We start from the raw sequence: 8,155 nt of genomic DNA, 5'->3' as shown, positions 1-8,155 counted from the left end.
TGGTTTTTACACTAAGCCTCTCTCTCTCTCTCTTTGATCTGAAGTTGGCTCTCCATCCCCTGGCCTGATAGACTGTCTGGCATTGTGTTCCTTGGTACCTGACTATACCATGGGCACTCTGCTAGGATCCTCTCCTCTGAGGAGAGGTGGGAAACCACAGGCAGATGCCCTTTGCTTGGGGTTGGGGGGTGGGTGGGGGGATTGGACTGGAAGGCAATTTCTTGGGCATTTACCCATGCCAGAAGGCTAACCTTGCGGGGGGCGGGTCTTGTGCTGGTGGGGCACTTGGGTACATACTGATGCTGCAAGTCCAGGGGATTTTTCTTACCCTTAGGTTTAACCAGGAACACTGAGCAGGGAAAGACCCTGCCTTTCCTACCTGCATGAACTTTTTTCCTTGTGGGGAAGGTGGCAGAGACCGAAAAGCTCTCGTTTTCTCTAGGCCCGTTCCCAGTTTTCTCAAGAGTTTCTTTTGTTGTACTTTCTCTCTCCCTTGTTGCTTTTCATGGCAGTAATTCTAGAGTCTAAGCAGTCTGTTGTGTGGAGCAAGGTGTGTGGGTTTTCTAGGCCCATCATCATGGCTGCTTCAGAGTCAGAAGAAAGCCATAGGGCAGTTGGGGAGCTCCTGTTGCCTAGCCCCTTTCCTTTGTGGCTCCGCGCTCTGGCTGCCTATTCTCGCTCACCAGCAGGTGAGTCAGAATGGGCTGGGCCGGCAGTTCTCCCTCCCCAAGCCCTTGCTACTTTTATGGGTTAGCTTTGCAGATTTGGAGGCTTGAGGGCTAGGGGAAACTCACCACTGCCAGGTAACTCCCTGAAGGGTGGGAGTGGATCATTTTCTAGGTACCTCCCAGTGGTAGGGAAGGGCATCACCACTCTCTTCCTTCCATTCTCCCTTCCCCCCATCCCATTTAGTGCTGCCACGAGACAGAAAACACATGAACAAACCACACAGTCTCTGACTTCTCCTAAGCACTTTGAGCTATTGATGGGGCTTAGGGGCAAGAGTTGTCGCTGCCCTCCCCAGCTTGGTCACAGGGTTATTGAACTGCCTGCACTTGTTTCCCATGGAACCCCAGCATTCTCCCCGGAAGCTGAGCTAGGGTTAGCACCTGGGTATAGATTTCTTAAAACTTAGAGTCTGAGGCAGCTTCTTGAGGCTGGTGACTTTCCTGGGCTTCTGTCTGGGATGTAGTGGTTTGTTTGCTGGGGCCCGATATCTGTCCCAGGTGGTGGGATGGGAGCAGGTTAACTCTGGTGTCAGGTCAAAAGTGGGGCTCTTTGCTTAGACACCCTATCATGGAAGGACTGGAATTCTTTATATAGGGTCCTGAGGAAAAGGATTACTGATTCTGACAAGACCCTGATCGGAGAGATTAGGATTGGATTTTGATATGGGGTTTGGAGTCCATCTAAATGTTGAAGTTCCCTGACACAGATCAGCTCTTCAGCTGCCGGGCCTGTGCCAGGGGCTGAGCAGCCCCTAGAGTGAGGCTCTGCTCCCTTTCCCACCTTCCCAGTGTTGGTGTTGTTGCTGCCTTTTTCATTTGTATCCTCTGTTATTGACTTTTGTTTTAAAAAAGATTCCTCCTTTCATTGTGCACAAGTGCTGAGAGCCTGAGGCCCCATTTCTGCTGTGTATATATCCTGACTCGGGGCTTTTATTCAGCAAAATGTTCATTCTTCTGTCAGACAATGTCATATTCAACTCTGTTCATATTAAACCACTGTGAAGCAAGCCTCTGTTTTCCTGCTTAAGTTGTAAATTTAGTACTTTTTAGTTTCTAGGATATTCTGGATATTGTGCAGAAATTATACAACATGGTCAATGTCCTGAAGTGATAAGTAATTTTTACATTTAAATTTTAAAAAAAGCAGAATCCTAGCTGCCTGTAGCAGTATTTACCTATCTTTCTTGCAACATGCAATTGACTTTGTCACAGAGGTAATGCATCTGCTTGCAGGAAGTAGCCATAGGTCTCAGTAACTGTGGTTTGGGTCAGATTTAGTAGATTTGGTTTTTAAGCTTGTGGGTGTGTGCTAATTTGGGCAAAATATATTTATTGTGTGTGTGTGTGTATAGGTATATGTATATGCTATCTGTGTACATAAATACGTTTGTGCATACGCTTATCCTCCGACACACCCTCACACCCCTTACAAACACTATTTCTTTCATAGGCTTTTTACCTCAATTGAGCTGTTTTTCTTACACATAGATTTGATGCAGGCAGAAAGGTGAGTGAACTCTGAGAATTTTTGATGGATGGATATTTTCACTTGACCAGTAGATTCTGAAATGGCTTCATCCACAAAGTGGGTTTTGGGAAAGGTTTGGGATGAGAGGTTAGGTAGGAATCTTGACATTTGGGGAGTCAAAGGTAGTTTTAATCATGTAGTTGAGTGTGGAAAGAAGGTATAGAAAGTGATGTGGTCAAAACATTATGAATTAAGATGACTTAACAATGGTATTTGGGTACAAGTAGAAGAGTGGGGGCTGAATTGAAGAAGTTAAGAGGTTTTGGTAGTTCGGGAATTAGATGACTAAAGATATATGAGAGGATAGGGAAGAATAGCTGTTTCTGTGAGATAAGAGAAAGGAAGAGTAATAAGAGAAATGCAACCTTCACAGGCAGCAGTGTTGGAGAATGAATAGAGAATAACTAGAAAAAGCAGCTGTAAAATAAAATATTAAGCTGGGCTGTGATGGGGCGGGGTGCTTGAGGTAAAATAAAATGATTACATTCTCTTTCTTCAAAGACCTTATACTTCTTATACTTTCGTTCAGGAGATATCTAAACAAGACAAAAAAATGCTAGAGACAAAATAAAAGGTCCAGATGCATCTAGTTAGTTGTCTAAACTTTTTTAATATCAGGTAAATTCCCTCTTTGGAGTCAAATGTAACGGTCCTGAAAGAACCCCAAATCCAAGCCCATCAACACTGAGAAGGAGAAGCATACTTTTATAAGGAATTCAAGTTTATGCATGCATCTAGGTATTTGCTACTAATTAATCCCCTTTATCCATAGCACAGAAAGCAGCTCAACCTTTCACTGGGACCTGGGGGACAGAGACTAACAAAAATTTTTGAACATAGTAGCTACAACCAAAAGAAGTCTAAATCCTCACATTCCACAGATGCCTTATCCACCCTTTGAACCATTCTTTGAGATGAGTTGAGCTAGTAAAGGGTGGGAGAGGTGGACAGCATTCAGGCTTCTCTGGAGTTTTTGTTGGATGAGGTGTCCTATTTAAGCCACTTCCATCTTCAAATACATGCTGTAATAATTTAAGTAAAATTACTTTTTTGCTTTGGAAATGCAGACCAGCTGCTCACTGAAATGGATATTTCTTCCCATCCTTGAGGACTGTTGAGTCATCTCTGGTCTTCTCTTCTTAGACACAATAACAGTTCTAAGTTTTCCTCACTTCACTCATTTTTAACCCTTTTATCTTTATTATTCTTAAATCTCTCCAAGGTCCTCATATGTCCCTAAGTCATAGAGTCTAAAACTGGACACCACTTTAATTATACCCTGAAGTTTAGGTGGTTGTTAGTCCATTTATACTTCACAGTGTTCAAGTTTACTTTTAAAATGTAAACACTTTGTGACTAATTTAGCTTGTGGTTCTCTGCCACTCCCTTCCCGACCACCCACCACCCCTCATTCTTCTTATCTGTTTTCTTGCCTTGTACAAAAAAAATTGTTCCCTATTTTACTTTTATTTTCTCTCTCCCTCCTGTCTGTCTGTCTACCTGTCTATCTATCTGTCTGTCTCTGCTATTGAGAACAGAAAAGTCATTCCTTACAAAACAGACAAAATGGGGGTAATTATTCACATTATACAGAATAAAGGATTCTTTAAATCATGACAGGGTTTCTTTAAATAGGTGCTTCCTATGGTGGTTTTAAGTGTTTGTATATAGATCAACAACTACTTAATGTAGAGAAACTGAAGGTAAAGGATTAAGAGGCACTGCCAATTGAAGAACAATCAGAAATTGGATAAAACAGTAGTTCTTAAGTGAACAGTAAAATAGTTAGATTCACAGAAATTTATGCATTACTTTTCAAGAAAATTGTTATGCCAATAATTTCTTTCATCCAGATACAGTCAACTTTTGATCATCTGTGCTAGTAGAGGGATATACTTTTTTATTTTGCTATGCATTTTCTAAAATTTAAATATAGGGATGTCTGATATTCATAAGACTTAAAAAATATTCCCTAATACGTCATCAGAAAAAAGACTTAGGAAAATCTGAAAAGTAGTAGAAAGAGTAATAGGCCTGGAATAGAAACCTGGGTTCTGGAGCTGGCTATGCTATTAGCTGGCTATAGCACCTTAGGCAAATTGCTTCACCACTCTGGGCCTGTTTTCTCAGCTTTAAAGTGAGGGGATTTGACTAAATTATATCTGAGTTATCTTAAATCTCTAATGCTTATGATTTCTGACCCTTGCCAAGGAGTTGAGAAACCCTGGAGGTGATGCCACCAAAAAGGTGAAAGCACAATTTCCCTGTGTGATGGAGTTTGCTGTAGTGCAGTTAGTTTTCTCTCCCAGAAATGAAAGACTCTTCACTTATCCTGATTAGATTTTGTTTGCCTATATCCTGTTGTGTCAAATCATGAGTACCCCCATTGAATCTCCGTGGTGATTTGATTTACAGCTGCCCTAATTTTATCATAGGTCTTCTAGCTGAAATTTTTATTTATTATTTTTTTTAAATTAAAAAAAAATATTTTTTGGCCACACAGCATGCAGGATCTTAGTTCCCCAACCAGGGATCGAACCTGCGCCCCCTGCAGTAGAAGGGCAGAGTCTTAACCACTGGACCACCAGGGAAGTCCCTAGCCGAAATTTTTTAATGAAATAGTCACCTCATAACTATATGTAATTATTCTTATTTAAAATATATAAATTATAACTTGATCTGATTACAAAATATATAAATTATAACGATCTGATTTAAAATATATAAATTATAACGATCTGATTACAAAATTATAACTTATCTGATTACAAAAAATTACAGTATTATAAATTATAACTTGATCTGATTATAAAAGTGCCTATTTTGTTAAAATGTTTTATTGTGATAAAGTTCAAAAGTAATTAATGCTAATTGACAAAATTGAAACAAAACATAAATATGTAGAAAGTGAGATTTCTCCTTATTCCCTGATCCTATTCCCATTCCTCAAGAATAACTTAATTTGGTATGTGTTTTCCTAGACTTTTTTCTATGCACAAATATATGTATATGAATATATACGTATATTCATACACACATATACAATCATCGAATATATAGTTTTTTGAAAACAAAATGGGATATTTTATGTAGTATTTTGCAACTTTATCACTTTGTAATATAGTGTGGACTTCCTCTCACATTAGTACATGGAAATTTACCTCATTTTTTAAATAACATTTCATAGTGTAGTTGTATCATCAGCCACTATTATAAGTAACGCTGCATATAACCTTGCTCGTGTGTTTTAAGTGTTTCTGTAGGATAGATTTTGAGAGAAGGAATTCCTGGGTCAAAGGATGTGTGCATTTTAGATTTTGATACGTACTACTAAGCTACTTTCTTAAAAAGTGCCGTTTAGGGCTTCAGTGGCGCAGTGGTTGAGGGTCCGCCTGCCGATGCAGGGGACACGGGTTCGTGCCCCGGTCCGGGAAGATCCCACATGCCGCAGAGCGGCTGGGCCCGTGAGCCATGGCCGCTGAGCCTGCGCGTCCGGAGCCTGTGCTCCGCAACGGAAGAGGCCACAACAGTGAGAGGCCTGCGTACCGCAAAAAAAAAAAAAAAAGGTGCCGTTTAGATTCCCACTTAGAGCAAATGAGAATTTCTGTTTCTTCCCAAAAGTGGAGAAATCCCTGTTTCCCTATAAGTAGTTTTTTTTGCCAAAAGTGGAAAAATATTAAACAATTCATAATTATCCAAACTAGTTGGTGGAAGTGGTATTTCTTAGTTTTAATTTGCATTTTCTGGCATATTTAGTTGTAATGATACCACTATCAGGTTTTCAAAAATTTCTCCACACATTTCATTTTAGTTGTTCTAGAAGCAGTATTTATTACTGCTAATTGAGTATCCCTACACTCCTCGCTATAGAAAAACCAATAATCTCAATTAAAGGCCCTGGATGTTCCTAGCCTTCTTCCCACCTAAATTTGGGGGAAATGAAACAACTAGCCCAGTGGCAAAGCAACGTATCTGAGGCATTCTCATGACCAATACTTTTCTCAGGTTGGCACTGTTGAGGCCAATCCCAGAGCAGCACTGACAGCTCAACCACATGCTCATCTGACCTCAGGGCCAACCTTCTTGGAAACTCAGGGAGATATCACTTTGCCTCTTGGGCCACGATTCCTCCAGCTTGGATCTCCTTTTCGGTTATTTCTCCCAGATCCAAACCTTAGATTACAGGTAGGAACGGGACAAGGACAGTGACGTAGATCGAGACGGCGACTGAAATAGGAAGCCGACTTACCAGGCCTTGGCTCTTCTGGTTGGCTACCCACACGTCAGTCAGAAATGAGCAAACTTTTAGTTGGTCTTACGCAACGGGAAGCACATACTCTCCTCTGATTGGCTTCTTAGTCGAGGGGGTGGGCCATAGGGAGACCTGCTGGTTGGCTGGAATGGAAGACCAATGGGGACCCTGTGGCGCTGCTTTCGAAAGCAAAGCCTTCCTCTCGGCACTTGGAAGAGTCGGCGGGGTTGCCTCGGACCTCCTTCGGCTTGTTTGGTAATTGCCTGCACCCCGCAACCTAGCTACCCTCTAATCCCCACCCCCACCCCATCACCCCAGGCCCTGTCACGCTTCGGCGTCTTAGAGTGTCTCCGGGTGTGCCGCCGCGACTCTGGCTGTAGTCTCCATGTATAGCACTTAGCGGGGCCATGCCTTAGCCTGCAGGGCTCCTTCCACCACCGCCCGCCCGGAGCTCTTCCTCTGATGCGGCCCAGGGAGTGGGGGTCGGGGACCCGGACTGGGGCAAGAATTTGCTGGCAACAGGAAGAGGTTTGTGACGCCGGAAGCGGGAGAGGCTGGGCTGTGTGGCGGTGAAGGCCTTTGAATTAATCCCAGGAAGGGAGCAGGAGGTGCCTGACTCAGAAAGTTCCGCCATCCAGGCGGTCACCACCGTTTGAGCCATCCATTCCCTCCGTCGCCTGATTTCACCCCTCGTCGCTTCTTCCTAGACTCATCAGCTCCAGAAGCCCTGTAGCAAATACACTGGCCCTCTCAGCCTGGATTCAGAGCCAGTGCCCTTTCTTTCTCAGTGTCAATGGACCTGACCTCGTTGCTTTATTCCTTTTCCCCAATAATTTTTAATTACACTAGTACATTTTCCTTGGGGGGGAAAAACCCTCAAAACATTATACAAGGATAGTGCTAAAGTACACACTGGCCATTACCCACAATCCTAGTCCTCTTCCCCTTCCCAAAGGTCAGCAGTTTGGTATGTATCCTGGTAGCCTTCCAGGTTTTTTTCTTTAAGAAAATGTGTCGTGTCTTTATTTCTACAAAAAGTATACCATACTGTACATATCCTGAAAGTTTTTCATTAAATGTTTTGGAAACATTTTAATTTCACTACATCAAGATTTACTTCACTTTAAAAAAATGTGGCATAATACACCATAGAATGGCTACTAAATGGTTTATTTAACCATTCCTTATCGATAGACTGCTAGATTTTTCCAATTTTTTTGCTTTTACAAGCAGTCCTGCTATGAACATTCCTGACATGACTTTTTTGTCAGAGTTTCTCTCGGGAAGTGGTTCTCAAACTTTTTTTTTTTTTTTTTTTTTTTTTTTTGCGGTACGCGGGCCTCTCACCTCTGTGGCCTCCCCCGCTGCGGAGCCCAGGCTCCGGACGCACAGGCTCAGCGGCCATGGCTCGTGGGCCCAGCCGCTTCGCGGCACATGGGATCCTCCCAGACTGGGGCACGAACCCGCGTCCCCTGCATCGGCAGGCAGACTCTCAAACACTGCGCCACCAGGGAAGCCCTGTTCTCAAACTTTTTGATGTCAGGACCCCTTTACACTCCTAAGAGAATTTATGTGGGTTTATATCTATCACTATTCAATGTATTAGAAATTAATAGTGAGAATTTAAAAATTTTCATTAAAAGTAAC

The 8,155-nt window shown here is 42.4% G+C and overlaps 1 protein-coding gene and 1 non-coding gene across 2 annotated transcripts in view; one reads left to right on the top strand and one right to left on the bottom strand.

Annotated features, from left to right (window-relative positions):
- SNX12 (sorting nexin 12) overlaps window positions 1-1,736 on the top strand; it is a 12,469-nt gene extending 10,733 nt beyond the window's left edge. Inside the window, exon 2 of the mRNA XM_027093579.1 lies at window positions 1-1,736. This exon is cut by the window's left edge and continues 1 nt beyond it. The gene's annotated coding sequence lies outside the window, so the exon portion shown is untranslated.
- A 3,038-nt stretch (window positions 1,737-4,774) lies between these two features.
- On the bottom strand, window positions 4,775-4,847 carry TRNAR-UCU (transfer RNA arginine (anticodon UCU)). The gene has a single exon. It is a non-coding gene; the product is annotated as a tRNA-Arg (tRNA).
- Window positions 4,848-8,155: the final 3,308 nt, after the last annotated feature.

This window comes from Aethalodelphis obliquidens, unplaced genomic scaffold (assembly GCF_003676395.1).
Source record: "Aethalodelphis obliquidens isolate GAN/ISIS:26980383/991018 unplaced genomic scaffold, ASM367639v1 scaffold85, whole genome shotgun sequence".
NCBI classification, from domain to species: domain Eukaryota; kingdom Metazoa; phylum Chordata; class Mammalia; order Artiodactyla; family Delphinidae; genus Aethalodelphis; species Aethalodelphis obliquidens.
Note: the sequence above shows the minus strand (reverse complement) of the source record. Positions and strands in the feature narration are given on the sequence as shown.